Source organism: Canis lupus, chromosome 6 (assembly GCF_011100685.1).
Source record: "Canis lupus familiaris isolate Mischka breed German Shepherd chromosome 6, alternate assembly UU_Cfam_GSD_1.0, whole genome shotgun sequence".
Taxonomy (NCBI): Eukaryota; Metazoa; Chordata; class Mammalia; order Carnivora; family Canidae; genus Canis; species Canis lupus.
The window spans coordinates 65,897,181-65,922,417 of record NC_049227.1 but is presented as its reverse complement, the minus strand read 5'-3'; the positions used below and the strand labels follow the sequence as shown (position 1 = coordinate 65,922,417).

Genomic DNA, 25,237 nt, shown 5'->3' with positions numbered 1-25,237 from the left:
TGACCTGTGTAAGTTAGAAGCAATGAAGAAGACTCTTGAGATTTATTTAAGGTAAATAATTTTAACAGCTCACAAATTTACTAGAAGTTTCTCTAATGTGACTTTGAAATCTATGTTGAAATCTCCTTCAATATGACAAACTCTTAGAGTGAGGTATCTCAGTTACTTTAGAAACCCAACCAATTTTTAATTCTACCCCATAGTATTTATGTGGATGGCGAAATTCCATTACAAAAAAGTGAAGATATGGAACTCTTCTATAGAGGGCATTCTCCTAGCTCTCCCCTTGCCTCTTTCCCGTTAAGCCACATTTACACAAAATACCCTGAGGCTCATGGTCTGGATGAGTCTCTTGAGTATCCTCTGCTGTGTTCTGGTCACCACATCTTATTCTTTTTTTATTTTTTTAATTCTTTAAATTCAGTTTAGGTATCATACACTGTATTATTAGTTTCAGAGGTAGACTTCAGTGAATCATCAGTTGCATATAACACCCAATGCTCATCATGTCACATGCCCTCCTTAATACCCATCACCCAGTTGCCCCATCCCCTCACCCATCTCCCCTCCAGCAACCCTCAGTTTGTTCCTACTGTTCAAAGTTTCTCATGGTTTGCTTCTTGGCAGCAAGAAGAGGTTTGCCTCTTCTTAGTGGGGAAGTTGGCATCATGTCTCAGTTCTCCTCTCTACCCCACCATGGACAGCTTCAACTTCCATGTGGATAATACATCTGACAGCTAATTTCATTGTTTAAAAAACAAAACCAAACAAAACCCTTTTGCGTTTTTACAGTCCTCTCCCATGGCCACTGCTGGCCTTTGTCAGTACCCATGACTTGTCTACTCCATGAACTCCCTCATTGGTAACAACAAAACAACCTATTAGTCCCTCCAGTTCCTTTATCCTTAATCCCACTAAAATTTCTCCTCCATATCATTAATTTCACCACTTTTTCGAGAGTTTATCATTATCTCTCTGGCTGCAGCCTTGTGCTGCAATAAAATACAAGCCTCCTTTGCTAAACCTTCAAATTTTGCTCATCTTTTTCTTTTGACAAGTGCATTCAGTGCATTCTGTACTTCTCCAACTTGAAGGCCGGGGTTGTATCTGTTTGACAGCTACGTTGCCTATTGTAGTGTTCTGGCTCAGTTACTGTTTTACTAAGCAGAACTGGAATGAAGAAAGCAGCAAGAGACTTCGATGAATCAAGCTTAATCACAAGTTTCAAGCCTTAATGAGTGGGTTAGTACCATTGGTAAAAATAGAAACTTTTTGGGGTGCGAATGGTTGTGATGGAGTGGAGTGGAGAATTGTCAACTCAGTTATTAGAATTTGAGGTGAGTGTGAATGTTCTATTTGAAATTTCTTTTAGAAATTAAGAAGTAAGACTGGAAATTGCTGTAAAGATGGGCACTGCAGACAGTAATTTGAATAGTTGTCACTTCACAACAATACCAGTGAAGGAGATTGACTCCACAACTCTCATGGTTCATGTTTTGTCACAGATTCCTTCATAAACACTATCTCATTGATCTTCATAGAAGCTAAAAGGGAGAATATTGTCATTCCTGTTTTATAGATTAGGAAACCAAAGCTTAGGGAATCTTTGGATAGAGCTAAGATAACTCAGCATGAAAGTATGGAGGGAACAGAGACTAAGTGACACAGACGGTTTTAGGGTACATAGTTTCTGAGCAGACACTTGTTGGTTAATTGATAGAATCACAAAACAAAACCCAGGGACTTGAGAATTTAAAGAAAAACAAGGTGGTTTTTAATGCTGAATGCCAAATGTTCCAGGAAGTTAAGAGGTTGATGACTAAGAAGAAATTGTTGGTTTGATATTCTCAGACCACTCACTGGTCATCTTGAGCAAGCAGTCTCAGAAGAATGAGGACTGAAGTCAATCACATGACACAAGGATGGCAAGTTGGAGAAATATGTCAGTGAGTGGATGGATAACTTGAAGGGTCAGGATGTTTAAGTGAAGATTTGCCTTAAGTTAGTTTTGTGGGTTGTATTAGTTGGTACAGTAAAGTAGCCTTGGTGAAGCCCTCCTGGGTACCACAGGAAAGAAGCCACTTCAGGTGGTAACACCAGGGCAGCCTCATCTGTGCAGCCTCTCAATGTGCCAACCAGCTTCCTGGTTGCTCAGGAAGCAGAAGAGAGGTTGTGGGGAACTCACAACTAGTCCTCAGTGCATCAGACCATGGTTTTTCTTCATCTCTCAGCCTGATGCTCTGTGGAGTCAGTGGCCCTAATACACCTTCAAGGGAGGCTGGAAAGTGTCAGGGAGCATGTGCTATATTTGGTGAGCACTCTTCTCTCTACTTAAGTGAAGGAGGCCTTGTTGCCTATTGAGGTATTAAAACAACAGCATGCAGGTTGGACTTTACAGCTGTCTTGGGCTGTTTTAGTCAGAACCAGGTGATCCTGGAATGGCTTCCAAGTTCCATGCGGAAGTTTCTCCAAGTCAGGCATCCACATGACTTTCTGTCTATGCTTTCCTCCTTTAACAAGTTAAAACTAGGAACAGTGATTCTGAAAGCTTTTATCCACAAAATACATGGTAACATTTAGCAGCTTCGCGGACACATGATTCAGCATAGAATTGCCAGCTTGCTGGACTGGATAGGGAGAGGTCAAAAGGTTGCATTTTACTACTGGGAAGGAGAAAGGTAAATAGAAAATAACAAATGGATCAGCAACACTGCCTCCCTCTGGAGATTCTGGAATTGAAAGCCTTAGTTTACCTTCTTTTATTACCTTGTAAGGTTTGCAGAGCCCACATCCATTTTGTATCAGGCTTCTTTCAGCTAACCTGAGGGACAGAATATGAAGTCGGTGGGGGAGGGCAAGGCTGTGTCCTTCCTACTTCCTGTGAGTTAGTGGGCAGGCACTCACAGTTTCTTGCCTGGAGACAGAGCTTTGCGTCCAGATTTCTCTAGTGTACAGTGTGTACTACGGTTGCTATTCCTCACTCCTCAGCTCTCAGAACACCATCAACCATCCTGAACAAAGCCCTGGAAGCTGCAATAAAAAGGTTTTAAAACCTCAGAAAGGAGAGCCTGAGGAAGTATCACCACAGGAAAGGCAAATTAGTGTCACACAGTGGAAAAAGAAGGCTGTCGCTTCCATAAAGAGGGTACTCACAAGCCTGCCTCCTTAAGCATCACAGATTTCCCAAAGCCTTGTGGACTAGAGAGGCCCCATTTGAAGACAAATGATACGATTTACTATGATGATCCGTGTACGAGAAGTCAGCAGAGAAAATAGTGATAAACTCTCAGAAAACAAAACACAAGCTCCTCGGTGGAGGAGGGGGCGAAGAAAAAAAATGTAGATGGAGGCCATATATAAATAACCTTATTGCCCATAGAAGATGGTAACTCTTTCTCTTTCTCTCCCCTTGTCTTCCTGCCTTTCTTGACTTTAGAGTCCTTTTTACAATGATTGTTCTGTAGAAGCCCTATATAAACTAAGAGTGTGCCTGCCCGGGCCCAGTGACAGGGTGGTTCATGGGAGGAGCGATGTGATGCTGTTGGCCTGTGACCCTCCTCCCAGCCTTCCTTCCTGTACCTAGCCCACCTCAAGTTCTGCTGAGGCAGCTCTGGAGAAGTCTGGGCTCCAGAGAGTGTGATGTAAACATCGCTGATACTGGGTGAAACAGTCTAATATTAAATAACGCATTTTTAATTTTGTACTCAGATAAAAAGAAATCATGAATTTATATTTGCAATCTGGATTGCTTTCTGTGTTAAAGATTTTAACACTGTCTCTCGGGAATGAGGGTATCTATTCCATATCCCCTATGTCAGGACTCCTGATCTTACCTCTCCCCGCATTTCTAATGTTACCCACCTCCTTTCTTCCCCTTATCAGCCTGTGTGTCAGGCTGTCATCTGTTCTCCTTTCTGACTGCTGTCCTTCTTGGCACATGTATCTGGGTAACTCCTACTTGCTCTTTGGGTCTCAGCTCAGGTCATTTCCTTAGAGAACTTCACCAAACTGTGAAATACAGTGTAGGCCTTGTTTTACACTCTTAAAATGTACTCTTCTTTCTTAATACTTCATTCTGATTTCAATGATCTAATTATTAATGTGATTATCTGCTTAATATCCAGTCCCCCATTAGACTCCAAGCTTCATGCAGGAAAGTTTATACATGACTTACTCAGCATTTTGTAACTGGCAACTAACAAAATAATTGAGAAATGGTGAGCCTTTGGTAAAGGAATAGAGAAGGAATAAACATTATATCAAAAGAGGCTTCCCACTAACTTTTCTCTCTCTTTCTTTTTTTTTTAATTGAAGTATTGTTGATACACAATGGTGCATTAGTTTCAGGGATACAATGTAGTGATTTGACATGTTTATATGTTATGCTATGCTCACCAAAAGTGTAGCTGCCATCCGTCACCATACAGTGCTGTTAGCTTCTGGTTAAGGTCAGAAAAAAAGGCTGCATTTCAAATATGCTAGTATATGTTTCCAGTTTAGATCTCATGAACCTTGAGATTTGGGTTGATGGTCAAACAACCAGATTTTTTTTTTTTGGTACATGTAACAGTCCTATAAATTTGGATGATGCTTTTATTAAAGTATCTTTCTTTGTATGGCAACATTTAATCTTTATACCAACCCTGTGAAGGATGTAAGCCAGTAATCATTATTATCTTGTGCATTAAGAAATGAATAAATCACCTGAGAAGCTGTCATCTTGCCTTAGCTTCTAAAGCTAACTAGTGACAGAATGAAAACAAGACCCACAATTGCTAGCCCGGTGGTAAGTTGTTTATTTATTTGTTTTTTTTTTTTTTTAATTACAAATATAGGAGTATCCCACCCAACTGGGAGCCCATTCTGTAAACAGTTCAAGAAACCAAATACATAGAATATACTTAAAGTTTGTACCATTGGTTCATGGCTCTACTTTAGGTTCTGGCTTCTCTGAGTGAAAAAATAAATATCTCCTCTTCAAGAGGGTTTTTGGATATACAATGAAGTTGTCATTTTATATACATCTTTATGTATTACAGAAGTAGATTGTTCTCTCCACAAATTCTCCATGTGGCTATGCAAAATTGGCTCTTTTCTATAATACGCTACAGTAACATTTGGGACATTAAACAGCTGCATCCCAAACACTTGTAGAGAAATAAGATCGAGGCGCCTCCTATGCAGCTACTCTGTTAACATGGAATTTCAGTAACCAAAGGGTTAAGAAGTGAAAATTATCAGAGGAAGCCTTGTTAAAGGAATTAGTAATGGGATACGGGGAGCATGTTATCTTTAATTTGTGGGCATGAATCCAAACTCAGTTATTAGTAACCAAAAATCTATTGCATTTGGGAATTTTAGAAGCTCTGGTGGAATAATTTAGGGGGGAATTTGTCTGTTTAATGGATCATCGTGCATTGAAATTTTTATTTTTAAGAACAATATTTCCATGTGCATGTGTTTTCTTTTCTGACTCCTTTTGGTTATTGCTGAACAGGTGCTTCTCATGACTTACTCTTCCGACATTGTTTCATGCTACAGATCATCTGTTCAGAATACATTGAAACTCCACTTTAAGACTATTTGCCTCTGAAAATACTTTCATAATTAAAGCAAATCCTTTTTGGATCCCACCCAAGAGAATTTAATTGCTAAAACAGCAATTACTTATTATTTCACACAGTCTTATTTCAAGAAGATTCCAAAGTCCTGGGACTCTGAGGACAGCTTCATAAGAAAGTGCCATCAGATTCTCATAATGTTTTGGAAAGACTGTATCACATCAAGATAGAGATGATTTTGAGCGCTTTTGTATCGCTGGTCCATCCCCTAAAACATTTATTGTTAGGTGGGAAAAGGGTGCATTCTGCCAAAGGAAGGGTCAGAAAGAGAGCCCGGAGAAAAATAAGGCCAGGCCCAGATGAAAGCTATTGGCATTGACCTTGCCCTTGCCCTCCTCGATACATAATCTCTTTTAGTTGGAGGGCACTGAGGAATCCCCATACTGATGGCTCTGGGCCAAGTACAGAAGGAAATGAGTCAAAATTGTATGAGGTAATACATTACAGAAGTAGTATATTTATTTCCAGGCTTAGCTGATTCTGAAAAATTACAATTGCAATTGTAGTTTTACGAATCATGTCAAAGAATAGACCAGACTAAGGCCACGGAGCCTCAACTTTATTGATCCTTAAAAAATAGAACATCTAAATTAAGTGTAAGCCATACTTGTGGAGTTTGGGGAAATTTGTAATGCCTTAAGAGCCACTCCCTCCATTGCACCTGTTCACTGGTGAAAATAGAGGACTTCACTTAGGAAAACGAGCACCTTCCACAAGCACTCAGTTTTGTTTGAAAAAGTAATTGGAGGAAAACAAAGAGATTCTTGTTTGATCTGAAATCCAGAAGCTACTCTTGCCAGCTTTATGAATGATGGGAGTTCCACTTTCCATGTCGAAATGGTTGGCCCTTTTGCTGATATCCGTAAATTAAGCAGCTGGGTTGTTGTGAGTTTTTTTTTTTTTTTCTTTTCTTTTTTCAATTAAGTGCAGAGTGCTCACAATGCACAATAGGTCCCTTAGAAGTGCATCTAATCTGTCTACTCCCATTAAAAAAAAAAAGAAAGAAAAGAAAAAAACTGGATACAGGATCATAAACAAAGAGTCAGTTACAGTACATCTGTACAGAGCTGGAGAGTTGAGTTCCAAGAGGATTTACATTGGGAAAATCCCCAAAGCAATAAAAAGAGACAAGCACAAACGTGTCCACACTCCAAATAGTGAGGCAAAGCCTGCTGCTCCCAAGCCAACATGCTGATTCAAAGGATTGGAAAGCTTGTGTTTAATAAAACATAATTCAAATAGCCGTGTTCGCGATATCAAGGGTTGCTTACAACGATTGCTCGAACAAGGAGGAAGGACTACGTAAAATTATTTTCTAATGCAACTTGCTAATTGAAAATGCCCGCATTCCTGCTATAATGGCATAAACGATTTGAAGGCCGTGTCAACCAGCAGAATGTTGACTCCTCCCCACTTCAGGAAAGTCTCTGAGAAGACCTTTAACCAAAGTCGTGAGACTCTATGTTGATAGGCCTTCATCACCATATTATTCCTTTAAATTTTAGAGTAAAGAGCTCCCATGAATATGCAGGTCTAACTACTTGGTTAGAAAAGAAGTTAGCAGCAGTGGAGTCCTCCGGGCTGGGGGTTATGGCACATGCTGCTTCACCTTCACCTCCAACTGAGGGAACAGGCAGCAACATGGAGCATTCGCTGGGGGATGAGGCTTGGCTGTGTTCATAAGTAACACCTGTGTTTATCTGTGCTTCGAGGTGCCAGATACCCCTTTGTCAAAAATAGCAAAGCTTCCACCAATACGCTAGTCCTTTCTGAGGAGGACTATCATTTTATTTTCCAAAGAACCTTCCTTTCTCCAGCTTTCTCCATTTAGTTAGATTTGAATAGAATTAGAAGTGTTCAGAAATCAGTCCTACCACGGCTGAGTTTCTAAACCTAAGTGATAGAAGTTAACAATTTAAAAATGATAATCCTCTTAATTTATTATGGAAAGAGATTCCTTTCTTCTTTATCCTCATTTTTGCTCTTTCTTTATTTTTCCCCAAGCAATCATGCACATGTTTTTGGAGGCATAACAGCTCCAACCCATCCAGAAGCAGACACATTGCAATGCTTCACTATTGCGATTGCAGTTCAGGGTTTACTTTGGACCTTGAGCTCATTAGGGAAATATTTGACATCTCAACTCCAATTATTTAGTAGTCACCAAACTGCAAAGGCCACACATAACTGCCTGCAACTGGTTATAATTGGGGAGGATCAGAAGAATGATAGCAGAGGACTGCATTTCTCTTAATCTCCAAAGACAACAATACCTCAGGTCATGGTTCCTTTCCAAAATATACTGAAAAGCTGGAAAACAATAGACGTCCTTTCAGATGAGAAGCAACCAAAGTATTCTCATATTAGAAATAGAGTCCTCTCAGAAACGTTTTATAGATCTTCATTTGTCTGTCTTCTTTCTTTTCTTTCTTTCTTTCACTTTGTATAGGAAGCATTCTTTTTTTTTTTTTTTTTTTTTCTGAAGGATTCAGTGATTGAATAGCTCTCTGGTTCTTCCTCTCCTTTGTTCTCCCCCTCTCTTCCTTGTCCACATTCCAGTCTTGATTCTGAGTCAGTCTGTCAAGGTGTTCCATTGCCAAAGGCAGATATTTGTTTCCCAAGGGTTTTGTTTGTGAAAAGAAACCATTTCTTCACTTGTAGTACTTCTCTAACAAATTATTCTTCTCGTGTTCTGAGTTGAACTATCATTATCAACATATCAGCCTTCTCCATCTTCCTGGAGGTTTTACTTTACCAATATCTGCTATACTTTCACGGAGGAATCCTCATGCTTTATAGAGGTCTTGTGCAAAGGGTAATGTTTTTGTACAGGGGATTGGTTTTTATTATCAATATAGATCCTAATTTCTTTTTTAAATTCTACATGATTTCAAGTATATGGTAGTTTGAAAAAGGCAAAATTATGGAGACAAGAAGATCATTGAGTCAGGGGGAGGAAAGATGAATGTATAGAGCATAGAGGATATTTAGGACAGTGAAAATATTCCACATGGTATTGAAGTGATGGATCTATGTCATTATACGTTTGTCTAAACCCCATTAACTATACAACACCAAGAGTGAACCCTTAGGTCAACTATGGGCTTTTGGTGGTTACGATGTGTCAATATAGGTTCATCTTTGGTAACAAATATGCAATTCCAGTGAGTGATGTTGATATTGGGGGAGGCCATACAAGTGTGGCCTCCTCCATACTTGTATGGCTGATAGTTGATGAGAAATCTCTGTACTTTTCTCTCAATTTTACTGTAAATCTAAAACTGCTCTAAAAAGTTAAGTCTTTCAGAAATTATTCATCATGCACATTTTGCTGTATTTCCATATATTTTTTCTCCCAACAAAAGCTATTTCCTTTCTTTTAAAACTGTAGGTTAAGAATGTCTCTCATTGTTTTTAAAGAGACTATCATGAACTCACAGACCTATCACTTCACTTCTTTCTACAGTTATCCCCATTCACCAATCTATTTTCATCTCATTTTTACCTAATAATACAATGTAGTAGCTACAACACCATTTACATACCTCTTCCTCTATCGTTAGATGTTAGATTATTTCTAGGTTTCAAATATTAGGACAAATGATAGACCAATTTTTATAAACATGCTTTTAGTCTCTCACGTTTAGGTTTATTTCTTTGAGTTCAAAGCCTACTTCCCATAGTCTTGACGCATATTATTAAATTATTTACCAAAATAGCCTTTGGAAATTTGTGCTCTCATCTATGTTTTATTTTGCGTAATTAAAAAGTTATTGACTAAATGGGACATCTGGGTGGCTCAGTTGGTTAAGCATCCGCCTTCACCTCAGGTCATGATCCCAGTGTCCTGGGTTCAAGCCCTGCATTGGGCTCCCTGCTCAGTGGGGAGTCCGCTTTCCCCTTTCCCTTTCCCTTTCACTCTGTGTGTGTTCTCTCTGTCTCATAAATAAAAAAAAAATAATAGAGAAAGAAAGAAAGAAGAAAGAAAGAAAGAAAGAAAGAAAGAAAGAAAGAAAGAAAGAAAGAAAGAAATTTATCTTTTTAATAAGTTATTGATTAAAGATGATTTCTCTTTGATTTACTTGATTTTTTTTTTAATTAATGGAAATCCTAAATAGTTTTGAACAGTTTTCCCATGTTTTCATTCTAGTTGTGCTTCCTCTTTTGTGAGCTGTCCTTGCTCTTTTCTCATCTATTCTTTGGGTTCTCAGTACTTCTCAGGTTTTTCATATGGGGTTTCTAGAAGATTGTAACTATTTGAGAGGAGGCTTTTTTTTTTTTTAAAAGGACAAAACTATACATTTTTTTAAGTGAAAAGTTTTTAAGCCTGTAGAATCTTGACTTGTCATGGCTTGAGCAGATGTGGGTGAACATGGTGGATGGTTTCATGGCCTCAGCAGTGTTCTTAGGGAAAATATTTTTTAGGACTGTTGGTAAATCTTTTATTTCTTGACATTGGAATGCAGATAAATGAGAATATATGGACAAACTTAGAGAAAACCATATAAACATAACCCTTTCAATCTTGAAATTGTTATTAAAATGCATTTTAAAATAATGTGTGTTCCAAATCACTATCCTCTATTTTTTCCACACTCTCTTTAAATATAGAGTGGGTCAGGAGGAGTTTTCAGAGAAGAGTCTGTGATAGGGTGTTTGTGATTCCGGGAGCTGTTTTGGTATGTGCTATGCTATTACACCTGGCACCAGTCCTGGACCTGCCTTTGATATTTAGGTGATTGTTTACCCACAAATATGCAATTACTGTTTATAAAGGAAAAATGTACCTTTAGCTGCCACTTCTGCTTCATTTGCTCCCTGTTAGAAGAGCAATGGAAAATAGAACTTGAAAGAAGTAAAGGAGACAGAAAACGGGCTGTGTAAAATTGTGTATGGGGTGGCACCATAAGAAAGAACCCCATAGGAGTGAAAAGTCTAGTGTCATTGTGGGGAGGCAGGGCTCTGCTGAGGACAAGCCATTCCATACACTGCAGAATGTGAAAATAGCTGTTTGATTACAATGTTGTGCACATTAATGTGTTCACTGGCCATTTTCCTCATCTCTGAGGAGAACCCAGCAGGATAAATTCAAATGTGTGTTTTAGGAATGACAAGCCTATGAGAGTTCTTTACCTTTTTCCTCCTCCATCCTCTAGTATCAAACATACCTGTTCTTGTTCTGGGTAATCTAGTTCTTCAAGAACCTGGTAGATGATTATAGTTAATTAAACAGGATTGTAGAATGATATTAATGACTTATAATGACTAAATGTGATACACTCCCAGCCTCACATAGTAGTTTTAACAAGAGTCTTTGATGCCTCAACTCAAGAATATGACTCATGGTGGAAATTTAGGGAATGGTGAAGTGCTGGTGAGGAGTATGGTGATGGTGGCAGTGTGGTCAGAATTTTGACAGAGAATTTATTCCAGTCTTTAGGAGTTTCTACAAAGGAAGTCACCTGTTCATCTATTGAGCAATGACTTGCTTAATGTATACATATTTATATAGAGTTTCTCAGAATTCTTTCTCTCTTTCTCTGTATATGTTTATGTGTGTGTGTATGCAAAACGCCTGTGAGAAAACTTAGCTTTAACTCTTTTACTCTAGTACTTACAAGTCTTTAAAAGGTACTATTGTTAATTTGCATTAAAATAGAAAAATTCATTTATTCTCACTTCAATTCTAAGGCTAATTCTCTATCTCTATGGAAAAATAGGTCTTTACTTAAATGGAAAAGACTTGGTCATTCTGCCAATACCTAGCAGTATAATCTAGGCATGTTCTTTTATGTCTCAGAACCTCAGTTTACTCATCTGCAAAAAAAAAAAAAAGAAAAAGAAAAAGGATCAGTAGTACTATCATAGAAGATTGTTTTGACAATTGTCAACATGGTTAATGTTATTACACTATCTGCATTTTAAAAGGCTGCTGATGGCATAATTGATGATAGAACTGCCATGTGAGAATTGCAATTTGGAAAAGAAGAATTTGGAAATTTTGACACATTGAATTCTTTTTACTATTGGCTAGAAATAGTTATATTAAAGATGCTTAAAACCATAAGGCTAAGATTTGTTAAACACACTTGGTTGATGACCTCTTAAAGGCCTTTTTACTTAGTTCAAAGGATCGAAGGAGTAGTTATTTTTAGGGAATTTCATTTCTAGTATTGTGTTCATTGGGATATTACGAATTTTTTTTTCTAGTATCTCCCTGTCAAAAGAACTGACTTGTTAACAAATTTCAGGGGCAGCTGTGAAGACGAACGCTGTCAGTAACTTCCCATTAAGTTCCAAGCTTCAGTCTAGCATGGAGAATGTGCTAGTCCCTGTGATGGATGATCCTTCCCAAATGCTGCATTTGAAATGGCTTTCTATTGTGAATGGTTAATCTTATTGAGTTCAAATTGAGAGTTTCTCAGAATTCACATATCATTTCAGGTTTGAAAGCTTATCCAGCTATAGCTAGGATATTTAGGACTCGATTTTTAAAATCATACTTTTCATACTATTATGGAAAGAGGTGTTTGTATAAGACAGTATTTTCTCATTTTGCAGAAAATTAAATTATTAATGTGATTTTAGGTAAGGGCTCTCTACTAGATCAGTGGATCAATTTTGAGGACAGAATTATTTCATTGTAAACACTTGAAATAATGCCCCAATAAGTGGAAATTTAATGTTCTACTTTACTTGATTATTGTAGGTGCGGGCATCCTTAATTATTTTGATAACTGGCATTAAAACAATCTCTGCAAAGAGTTTGGCTTTTTAAGAAGGTGGTCCTCATTTGAAAATTGCATCAGTGGGATATTCCTCACATACGATTGTGGAGTTTTTCTGTCATTTCTACGGTTTAAAGAGTGAAACTTTTCATATACTGGATGGATTGCTGCGGTTTAGTTCTGTTCACTAGGCAGTCGAGTTACAATCTTTTTGTTTGAGTGAAATGAGGTTATCACTCAGGTCCTTTGTAACTTAATTGGTAGAAGAGCTGGGTGCAGCTTTGATAGTATGCCCTTCATAGGCAAATTCTTAATAACCACCTAGAGGTCAGCTGTGTCCCTATAGCATACAGTGGAATTCAAGATTTTCTGGATAATATTTGCTGAGATGGGTAGATGAAATGATAGGACTTATTCGAGATGATCCCACAACTCTTAAGATTTAATAATGGGTAGAAATACACGTTGGTTAAAGACTGGGACTTTGAACTCAATAGGCTTTGGTGCAACCTGGCCTCCACCACTCAGTCACTGAGTGTCTTTGGGCAAATGGCTTACCACTCTCCACCATCCTTGTTTTCATGTCTACAAAATAGAAATAACAGTTCCCACCTCTGAATGTTTTTAGAATTTAATACATTCACATAAATTGCCTAGTAGACTCCTAAATGATATTGTCATGTGATAAACTGAAGTTTCTTTATGTACATATTTTCTTAGGTAAACTTTTTCCCTCATTTAATAATTCTCTTCCTTTTCCCCACTATTACGGACTGCCAGAAAGAATGCTATTTGGGGTATAATAGAAAATCTTTCTCAGATTTTCCTCCCACAGAGAACAAAGAATATAGCAAAAGGACCTCTATTCTTGGGCCATCATTATCCTCAGTGCCTGACTGACGTGGAGCAAATGCATGGCCATATTTGAATGCCCCGCTATTTCCTACAGCAGCAGTCAAGGTCAGAATGATACTATTGGCCATCAAAAAGTATAATCTGTTGGATCTTGAAAGGCTTTAGCTAGAAATTCTTCCCCTTCTCATATGCACCATCCTAAAGGCCAGTCTCAAAGCTTTTTAGTTTCTCTTTAGACTTTTATTTTTGGTCCTGCATGCTGTAAGTGTGCCTTGCCTTGAACTATTTGAGGTTCATTGTTTACTTTCTTCTTCTTTGGAGTGTATTTCAAGCATGTTATTCTTAGTGGTCTTTTGTTAAAGCTCTCAGAGGCCTTCACACTCTAAAACAACAATGAATTAAAAGTTAATGTGTTATTATTTTTTACTCACTATAATTCCATCTTAGTATTTGAAATGGCTTCACCCAGGAGTGCAGAGCTTTCAAATACCTGACGCTCAACCTGCCATAACACTTCAAATGTCTCTCAGAATTTACAAAGATCCCTAAATGAACCAGCAGAATGATTTCCCAATGTTAGAGTCTGAACCCTAAAGCTTTTAACCCCTGAAAAGTTGTACAGGAAGTCAAGGGAAAAATGGTAAATGTTGAACTTTCCTGGCACAATAATGTCATTTGACAATTGATAATTTCTCCTATATTACTTGCATACCTCCCACATTGTATTTTTGGTAAACTTTAACTTCCTTTATCTTTCTTTCTTAAGAAAAAAATAAATATTCCTTCTTTAAAATATATCTTCAGCAACATGTGATACCAAAGAATGACCAATTTTTAAAAATTTGTAAAAAACAATGATTTTTCCTCTAGGTTATACATAATACATATACGTATACTTATACATATACGTATATATAATTACATATACATATACATATATGTATTATGTATATGTAATATACATATATATGTATGTAATATGTAATATATATATGCCAAATAATTTGTGTTGAAGAGACATCTAAATTCAGTATGATATATGAGGTATAATCAGAGCAGAGAAAGTATAGCTCAATTCTAAATCTTTTATTTATATATATATATTTTTTAGAAGTTAAATTAATTCCTTAGTAATGCTACTTCTTGATTCATTTTTTTGGATGGTGGCTACTAATTACTGATCAGTTACGTTTCCTACTCAGTTTTTAAAACCTGGTCTCAAAATTCTGTTGATGGATTTATCCTGTGTTGTTACAGGTTGACAAAAGGGACAGGGAGACCCAAAAGTGTCCAGTTACCAAAGCGTTCCTGGCAAGGCAGGAACTGTGTACATGGGAATGCACAGAGAGCATGCCTTTTGCATATCAGTTGTAGTGATGGATATTTCAATTTCATTCTTAGGACTGTCAGATTGAAACTTAGATCTTGAGTACCAGAAGGAGTTTCAAAGATACATTTGTGAAATACTCAGAAATATTAGATGCAGGACATCTCTGAGGTCAGTGCAGTGCATTTTGCTAAAGAATCTACATCCACAACATTGACTACTTCATGACAAAAACAGTGTAGATTATGTATAAGTCAATTTCATCTCATAGCATTTTACATTATAGAAAATTATTGCAACATGGAATATTATAGCATGTTTACATTATGGGGCTTTCAATTCTGATGGAAGATGGTTCAGATATTATGGAGAAGTAATTTTATGTACTACAAAGGAGCTTAAGGTTTTTCTTAAAGAAACTCAGAAAAAGGTGGGAAGAGAATTTGTTGTGATTAAGAATTCGTTGTGATTGTGGCCCAGGTTGCGGAATTGGAATTAAATTGTAACTGATTATAATTGTAACTAATTGTAACTGATCTATTTGTGATGAGTGCAAGGCAACTGTGATTAATTGCTTACTCTCTTCCATAACTGACTGCCTTCCTCTTTCCTCTCCGCTTCATTTCCAGATCTAGACCAAAATGTTCTAATGAATCTTCTTCTTACATTATATAACCATTAGCATATAACCCATCTTGCAATGGAGTTTTATAAAGGTCTATAAATTGCAAATGTCGGTATTGGAATATTAACAATTTATTCACCTAAGTAGTTACCTTCAATGCATCCCCCTCCTAGTTTTCTTTATCTGTGTGTTCAGGTCTTTCTTGATGAGGAAATTTAAGAGATGTTTTTGCTTAAATTTAAATGAACCAAATACTGTTGTAGGCAGAGTCAGACCAGAGACCAAGAATCTTAACAAAGAAATTTGCACATACTGTTTAGTTTTGTTTAGGTTGTTTTAGAGAGCAAAGAAAGGAAACAGCGATATTTGGAAACTGATCACTAAATAATAGTTTTATGCAATCTCATGAAGAAATGGAAAACAATTGTATACTCCAAATAATTGTTTAAATAAGATTGTTAGTAGACTTGTTATTTTTTTTTCTTCAGTGGTTGTATATTGCACTCCACTTTACAAATGAAATAAAACACTGGAAGAAGACATACATAAGAGAAAAAGCATTGCTCTCAGCTTTTACGCTGCTTCCTACTTTATTTGGGACTCTGTCCTCTACCCAGACATCGGTCATTTGAGATCCGTGCCAGGTAAGTAAATTAATTGAGTATAAATGTGTAAAGCCTTTCTATCGCCTCTTGAAAATAATGAAACTCTAGAAGACAATAGAACTTGCAGCAGTAACAGCGAAATGGCTTACTAAAGTGAATTAGAAGGTTGCACCAGATTTCATCTAGCTCTTTAACATATGTTTATCTATCCAGCTATCTATTTATCTATCTAATGTGTGTGTTTACACACAATGCATAAATGTTATGCAAAATGTATATAGAAGCAGATGCCTCACAAAGATTAAATGTTATTTTTTATATGTCTCTAAAGTCTGTGTCTCATATTAATACAATGGATTGTCAGATTTTTCCATTGTTCCACTTCAAAGCATGCAATTATATTGCCTTAATTGGAAGCACTGATGTGTTTTCACCAAGGATGTTTATTTGTATTCTGACTACTGAGATATAAATATGGGACCATTTGCTATTTTTAGTTTTCCACTAACATTTTTTTAACTTTTTATCTTTATGAACAGACACGTCGAGTTTATTGTCAGTTCAAAATTCTGAATTTGTAGTGGATTCACATAAAAATCTTACCAGTTGTCGTACTGAAATGAATCTTTTTTCAAGGGTCGTGATAATACATAGCAGAAAGCATAACAGACAAATCCAGGGACTTGCTGACTTATGTATTACCATAAATCCAACTGGCATGGATTTTATCCAGGAAGCTTTGGTGTCCATTTGACCAGAATATCTGTAAATATTTTGTTATCTCTGATCAGTTTGGTCAGCATGGATTTAAAACCCTTTTTGATAGGCACATGTTGGTGGTGAAAATACAGTTTCCTCCAAAACTTTTTGAGGATATAATCTCTGCAGGGATTTCAGTGGAACAAAATTTTCATCTTGTCAGGTAATAAAAGTATTAAATTATACTAATTATCACTAAATAGAAATTAGAGACTTTTCTTTAATCCTGTGTATGACAGCAGGGCCCTGTTGATCAGTGCAGCATAGATTCTGTGTTTCCCCACATCTGGCTTCAGTGAGATGAATTAACCAGTTAACTTGAAATTGTCTTTGCTATAGACTGAACCAGCAAATCTGGAAATGCCATTTTTAGAGCTGATTGTGTTCCAGGTACCATTTAAGGTACTTTGTATGTATAAACCTATTTAATCTTCAAAATGTGCACAATGCACATTTGTTTGCTTCCCTAATTTTATAGTTGAGGTAACCAAAACGAAAGGAGGTGACGGTACCATGTCTCTTATAATATTGAGCCTCTTGTTCTCTGACTAATGAAAATATTACCACAGATAATTATTATATATTTATGACTTAGTAAGAGACCCTCACAATATTATTATTTCCTTTATTTTTTCACAATATCTTTCCTCAAAGCTAAGAAAAGAATCCATGCCTACCAGTACTTCATCTAAATGGAATGCAGCCAAAAGAGCTTCTTAAAAACAGAGGCAGTTGTCCCTGAAACTAATAATATGTTATACGTTACATAAATTGAATTAAAACAAAACAAAACAAGAGGCAGTTGTGAAATGACAATAATTTGTTCATTCATTCATTCAACAAATACCATATTTATTTTATATCTGCTATGCACCGGGTACTTTTCTGGATGTATACAAAGATCTTCAAGTAGACTATATTATTTTATACAATCAAATAAATAAAGTCATTACAATTGTGATGAGTTAGGAAAAAAAAGAGTAGATGCTGGAATAAAAATAATACAAAGGACTTCCTTTAGGTAAGGATAGTCATTAAATCTTCTCTGAAGGAATGATATTTCAAATGAGACCTGAAGACAAAGAGTAGTCACACTACAAGAGCTATAGACAAGGAATAGCCAAGAGAAAGGTCTCCACAAGAATCTGGAGAAAGTGAGAACTCAGAATGTTCCAACTTAAGGAAAGCCAGTGTGGTAGGAACACAGAAATGAGCAAAGGAGATACATCTGAGATGAGGCTCAGAGGGTGAAGTGGCCATATCTTGCCACAGAAGCAGAGGCAGCTTGAATCAGCACTCTGTCAATACCTGGTGGGTTCATCAGCACAACACAACCCCACTGGCATTGACTTTGTTCTAGGATCTTGGCAGTGGCAGGAAAATGATTTACCAGCTATGTCTTCTGTGGTAGTCCCAGTTCTGGATATATATATATATATCTCATTTGATACTTACAATCCTGTAAATAAAATGTACCTAAAAAATAAAATAAAAAAAATTTTTTAAAAAAGTACCTATATTTATCTAGGTAAACAAGCAGAGAAACAAAAAGCCTCCAGTGTAATAAAGTATCTTACTCAAGGTTACACGGCCATGAGAGAGTAATGGAGTCAATACCAACTTTGAAGTCCTTCTAACTATGTCAGGCTTCTTCCCTGTGAGTCACAAGGCTGAATGGAGAGGATGAAATTGAATGATCCCCACAGAAGTGTCTGATAGAGAGGAGCCAGAAAGTTCCAAGAGGATGTGTTGGTTCCCTAGCAGAGATTTGTTGGACATGGGAGAAGGGAGTCCTGTCTTAGACATTTGTGGAAAAGAGATGCTGAGACTTAGAAAGCAGGACTCAGAACTTCTTTGGGCCAGAATGGAGGCTTGGAAAGGACAGTCACTTTGTTTATTTCTGTGGGGCATATGTCCCTGCATACTGTTAGCAAGAATGGGGAGGAGTGGCTGGTAAATATGGGGTATTATCAGTGCAACTTCAATCAAACTAGTCTAGGTCTCATCCTGAATTTCTTTTTTTTTTTTTTAAATTTTTATTTATTTATGATAGTCACAGAAAGAGAGAGAGGCAGAGACACAGGCGGAGGGAGAAGCAGGCTCCATGCACCGGGAGCCCGACGTGGGATTCGATCCCGGGTCTCCGGGATCGCGCCCTGGGCCAAATGCAGGCGCCAAACCGCTGCGCCACCCAGGGATCCCTCATCCTGAATTTCATCTGTACTTCTCACCACCCAAAGCTGTGACATACGTGAATATAGCACAGGCTCAGAGAATGTTGTAAAAATGTGACATTGGTCTATGTGTAATGACATTCCTAATAGACCTAAGGAAGTAAGTGGGGATTTCTTCTTGGTTTGGGACTAAAACGATGGAACCTTTGTAGTTCCCCCTTGGTATTAATGTAATCTCCCCTTTTGTATTCAAGTTACATATGCATTATTACTTTTTGAAAAGTGGGTCCACTGCTTTCTGTCTCCAGAAATCTGAGTACTGATATCATATTGTATTTAGTTGTTTCATGGGAAAAGATGGATTACAAGACTGAATTCAAATGGTGGCCAATTGCCATTTTTTAAATCACCAGGATCCCAAATATTAATTTCACATGTGCACATCTTAAACCATAATTAAGTTGAACAGCAATCTGGTGGGAGATTCCATCTTGCAGTCCACGGACCTCATTTTCCGACTTCTCAGGGACACTATATTTTTCTTTTCCTATTGAACATTCTTTATTTAATAGACTTTTTGAAGATTATATTTTTCTGGAAAGTTATTTTAATTCAGGTGTTTTTTTTTTTTGTGGAAATAGATTACCCACTTTTTGGGCCTCTAATAGGATGAAAAAGCTGTGTAGGGAAGTGGAGTAAGAGGTACAGGGAGCCTTTTTAAAACAAAAATAAAAACAAGAGCAAAAAACAGCAAAGTTCCTGACTGGGGAAATACTGTGTGAATTTATTTTATTGATTCTTGTTAACTGATTGAGTCTAATAGAAGAAACGAGAGAACCAGAAAGAGAGAAAATTGTGCGTCATAGTGGAATACTTCCGTTGTTCTTTTTTTTTTAAGATTTTATTTGTATTTATTTATGAGACAGAGAGAGAGAGAGAGAGAGAGAGGCAGAGACACAGGCAGAGGGAAAAGCAGGCTTCCTGGAAGGAGCCCGATGTAGGACTCGATCCCAGATCCTAGGATCACGCCCTGAGCTGAAGGCAGATGCTCAACAGCTGAGCCAGGGACCCAGGCATCCCTCGTTGTTTCTTTTTCAAACAAGTTTTTGTGTAGCTGTGAATTGAAAAAGTTCTTCGGGCAACTACAGTTTCCTAGGACATTGGTAAAAGATGACATCAGTCTTAGGGAGACCATCAGGTGAAGAGGGTTTAGGATTTGGGGAGAACATGTCATCAGAACCTTCCAGTAGCCCAGCACTGACATAAACTAGAGTAGTAATTCCCAAACAAGGACCACACCTAATGACATGGTAATCTGAGAGATTTCTAAATACAAAGTCCTAAAATCTGCGTGTGAAATTCAGATTCAATAGGAATGGGAGCTGGGGACATAGAAATCCCAAGCAATTTCTAAAGCTTCCCTGCAAGTTGTGAAGAAAGGTTTATGAATTACTGAGTAGAGGCCTAAACTGTCAACCTGTCATTAGAGAATCTTCTCTTTTTGTCACTCAGGTTTCTCCAATAGGAGAAGATAGGGGCCATGAGCCACCTTGTAGATGAGAGCTTGTCTAGGCACTAAAGAGAGCTAACAACTCCTTCTTCTACAATGTCTTTTTTGTGGGTTTCTCTTTCTCTTCTCCTCATTCATTTTCCTTCTTTTTGCTGTCCTGACTCCATCCTGGTTATTTTTATTATTTTTGTGTGTGTGTGTACATAGGGTGCTTTATTCTCCACAGAGTGATACGTGCTAAGATGGGTTGGGCTTGGGCTGATGTCCCCATATGTATAGAACTGAATAAAGTGGGTCTCTGAGAAGAAGTCTGATTTGCCTTGATGTGGAAAGGGAGAGGGGGAAGATGGAGATGGACATTACAACCAGGGATGTGTTCAGTCCTGTGCTGGTTCTGGCCTGGATGCAGGGAGATAAGGCAGCTGTTAGGATAGTCACTTCCAGGCTGGGGCTCCCTGCCGAGCTTGGAGGGCCTTCTGTACCACATCTTCCCACTGGGCATCTGAGATCTCCCGACCCCAGGCAGGAACCTCTGGTGCAGGTAGGCTTACTCCAGCCTTCTCTTTGGAGAAGGTAAAAGGGATTTTGTTCTATGGGAGATTATAGAAATACTGTGAAATTTGGGTAGAAAATGTACTGTGTTGATCAATATGAGACTTACTTTAAAAAAATCAAAATGTATTCTTGTGAGACGATTCACTTACTCTCTTATTGAATTTATCCCACAGAAGCCTAGTTTGCTCATAGCTGTTTTCTTGAGCCCGGATGGATAGGATGAACCTGTCCCTTGTGTCCAGTTGACAGATAGTATACCACTAGCCAACTCCTGTCACTCTGCTTCTCTTTACTTGAAACCCAACATTAATGGACCTTCCAATCCTAAATGCTAATATCTACTCTTTTCATGGAGTCACTGGCACTGAGACCGATCGTTTTAGTACCAGTCTAATACCTTTACTTTCCATACCATCTCCTGCTGTGGATCTCAGCATTTCTGCCATTGCCAATCCACTTGACAATACGCTCATGATTAAATTCCTTCTGAGACTCTACTCTTTTCTGTTTAGTCCCATGGTTATGGCCACATTCTGGACTTTATTACCTCACTGATCTGGACCTTTTGCCATCTCTGGATATAGCCTATTCACAGAGTGTTTCCTTTTATTTTGGAAAAACTACTGATATCTCTTTTTATTAGAGCCCCTGGGCATTATAGATCTTTCAATAACCTCAGTTTAGAATTCTGCATCTGGGATCCCTGGGTGGCGCAGCGCTTTAGCGCCTGCCTTTGGCCCAGGGCGCGATCCTGGAGACCCAGGATCGAATCCCACATCGGGCTCCCGGTGCATGGAGCCTGCTTCTCCCTCTGCCTGTGTCTCTGCCTCTCTCTCTCTCTCTGTGACTATCATAAAAAAAAAAAAAAATTAAAAAAAAAAAGAATTCTGCATCTGATATACTTGAGTATCTGTTTAATTTGAATGACCTAGTTGAATTTATCTAGTTTAACAAACACCGGTGGAAGACTGTGCAATGCATTATGGTGGGTGCCATGAATCAAAGATAAATGCCACACTGTCCTTTTATTTGAGTATTTAAATTCTGGTTGAAGAAACATATAAGTGGCTTTAATACAATACAAATTATACTGTGACATAATTAAGCACAGACAGCTATGGAAACACACACACACACACACACACACGTCCAGCCTAAGCATGTAAGGGAAGGATTCCTGGAGAAGAATGATACTTAAAATGAGTCCTTAAGGATATAAAAAAATTAGATGGAAAAAAAAAAAGGTTAGAAAGTACTATGGGGAGAATTAAGTGCATTGATGGCATGGAGGTGTGAAGAGAGGTAGGTTATGGAAGAACCTATTGGAGGGCTGTGGCGGATAAGATAGAGAGAGAGGTGGGAATAGCATGAAGAAGACCATCGGCACCATGCTAAAGTGCATGGATTTTTTTTCTCTAGTTGATAGGACTCTGTTGAACAGTCTATGCATGGGAGTTGTTTAGTTAGATTTGTGTTTTAGAACAATCAATATGTCTCTCTACAGAGAATGGGCCTCAGAACAGCAGGGCTGAAAGCAGGGAGACTGATGATGGTCCAGGACCTTGATTAGAGCAGGAGTTATTAGGATACAAATGTTTAGGAGGTAAATTTGTAAGATTTAGGTTGCTTATTCACTGATTTCTAAAATTAGCATTAGTTGCATGCCTGCTACGTGCCAGACACAGGAGGAAGCCGCCCAAACATCCCTGCCAACATGGAGCTTACATCTGGTGGGAAAGATGGACAATAATAAAAAGGCAAACATGTAATATATTACATGATGCTAAGTGCCATAAAGTGGGATAAGGAGATTGAGGTATGGGGTAGAGTTACCAGACTTAGCCAAAAACTATAGGACACCTGGTTGAATTTGGATCTCAGATAAACAATGTATAATTTTTACTATAGATATATTCCATGAATTTTGGGGAGACATATTTATGCTAAAAAATTAGTTATGGTTTATCTGAAATCTTAAGTGTAACCAGGCATCCTCTATCTTATCTGCGGGTATATGGAGGTACTATTTACAGAGGATGGTGAGTGAAGTCTTTCTAATATGTAATCTTTGAGTATTGCCCAGAAAGAAGTGCAGGGCAAGTCATGTTGCTGTGTCTGGGAGGAACATGCTGACACAGGAATGGCAAGGGCAGAGGCCTGAACCAGGAGCATGATGTCCTGCAAAGACTGAAAGGAGGCCAGTTCGTGGGAAAGGAGAAGTAATCATGGCTGGGGAAACTTCCTTTACATTTCTCAGATTTTAAAATTTATTTTCACCTCATTTGTTAAAAACCTCAGAATTAGAGTAAATTACAATTTATAAATACTTCTGTGGTCTAATTACGGGAACATGCTAAGATATCTAACAGAATCATATAGTTTAATTGTGTATCACATACTTAATAAAACTAAAAACTTGAAATGTTTTATAGTTAAATAATCCTAAAAACATTTACAGAAATCAATAGTGTCGAGATAATGTTTAGAGAATAAATTAAAGCATTCGGTCATATGCCCAATAGGAGAGAAAAAAATGCTTTGAAGGGAACTATGTTAATACATTTTTAATAGTATTCTACATCATAATATGTAGTACTATGAAATTGATCAGATTGACTTCATATGGTAATGCGTTTTGCATACTTTTATTAAATTATATTCAGATTCAACGCCTTGTAATCATTTAAAACAGAAATGTCATTTTAAATTTTATAATGTGCTAAATAGTTAAATAATTTAATATAAAAAATTTAATGTACCATTTTGATAATGCATCAGGATTTACAGAAAATTAGTTTCTTTTATCTTTTATTCTTGAATCCCTAAAATAAAGAGTGTCAGCATGTGAAATTCAATTTGTATTTTCTTTTATAAAGATTTATCTTCAGTAGATTTAGAATACAATACTTTTGGGGATTAAATAAATTTTTCAACTATGAAAATTAAAATTTGTGCATTTAATTATGGTTTTCTGATTGATATATGTATTTATTCTTTCATGCCATATTGAGAGAGGGTCTATTCAACCTCAAGGGCAGGCCATGCACAACAAGCACTGTGTTGGAACAGCCTAAAATTCTTTGTTTACTTTTTATGTGTTTGCTTGTGTATGTTTTGGTGGTTTGTTTTTTTTTTTTTTTTTAAGATTTTATTTTTAAGTAATCTCTGCACCCAACATGGGACTTGAACTTAGAACCATGAGATCAAAAGTTGCATGCTCCATCACCTGAGCCACCCAGGCGCCCCTGCTTGTGTATGATTGTGTGTGCATAGCTATGGTTAATACAAGTTCTCATAATCTTATTTGTTTGTATGTACTCCCTCACTATTATTAGACAGGGATAACCCCTGCTATATTTTGTATACATTTTTTTTTGTCCTACAGACTAGGTATATAATTACTGGGTAGATCCTTTCCTAATCATCTAGTAAATTTTGGCTCACTGTATATACTCAAATAGCTTTGCTATTAGCAAGGCCGGATTTTCAGCAGGTCAGAACACAAAACAAACTTTAGATTTAGATAATTTTGAGTTCACTCTGCCATTTTTAGCTATGTGATTCTGAGTAAATGAGTTAAGCTCCCTAAACGTCAATTTCTCATTTGTGAAGGATAATAATACATATAAGGATCCCTCCCTCACAGGATTATCATCAATATGAGGTATATAACATTGGTAAAACATCTAGCAGCATGCTTTGCTTATAGTAATTGGTTATTATATTGCCGCTGTTTTAATTAAGTTCAGTTGGACTAGTTTCTGAGACCTAGTCGTATATATGTAGATGTTGTGGACATGATTTGGGAGTGTCTTCTTAGAAGAGTGTAATATCCCCCTTTCTCAGAATGGTCCAGTTAGTCAGAAGTGCATTGTGATACATCTTCTTTGATGCAAGTCAATCAGACTAGAGATAGGACCTGATTCAAGTCATGCCAGACTAGGTCCCAACGTAGACATTTTCAAACTAAAGCAGGAGAAAGACCTTTATTGAATCTGTCTCTGAGGCAAAGCTAAAAGATGTGATGCTCAAAAAGTCCTGGCAGTTTGTACCATACCACGTGGTGAGATCAGGTTGTTAATTAGAGAGAATATGGTTGAAAGTGGGAAGGAGCGTTGCTTCAGTCTTTTACTCCATGTTTGTTGAGTGGCTGCTTGCTGGATCGTGATAAGCACTAAGGGCATAATGGTGAGAACCAGTCAAGTCTCCCGTATCTTGAAGGGCATCAGCTGATAAAATGTGGAGTGCTGGAGATAGACACTGAAGGAATAAATACAACCGTGAGTGACTGATAATACACTAAGTACAAGGAAGGAAGGAATATGGTCCAATGACAGGATGGACTGGGGAGTTAGGGAAATCTGCTGTGAGTCAGTAACGCCTAAGCTGATCCAATGAATCAGAAGTGGCCATCCAGGCAAAGAAGGAGAGGAGGGTGGCTTGGGGCGGGCTGGGGGGTGGGGGTGGATGAAGATGCA

General features: G+C 37.6%; 1 long non-coding RNA gene across 12 annotated transcripts in view; it reads left to right on the top strand.

The window, feature by feature from the left end:
* Positions 1-25,237, top strand: part of LOC111096433 — a 217,399-nt gene that overhangs the window by 177,221 nt on the left and 14,941 nt on the right. For 10 of the 12 annotated variants that reach the window (XR_005361364.1, XR_005361362.1, XR_005361366.1 and 7 more), the window contains one exon: positions 15,645-15,800. This is a non-coding gene — a long non-coding RNA (uncharacterized LOC111096433). Of the gene's footprint in view, positions 1-13,156; positions 13,310-14,603; positions 14,703-15,644; positions 15,801-25,237 lie in introns of those variants that run through there. The other 2 variants (XR_005361369.1, XR_005361372.1) reach the window with 2 other exon arrangements.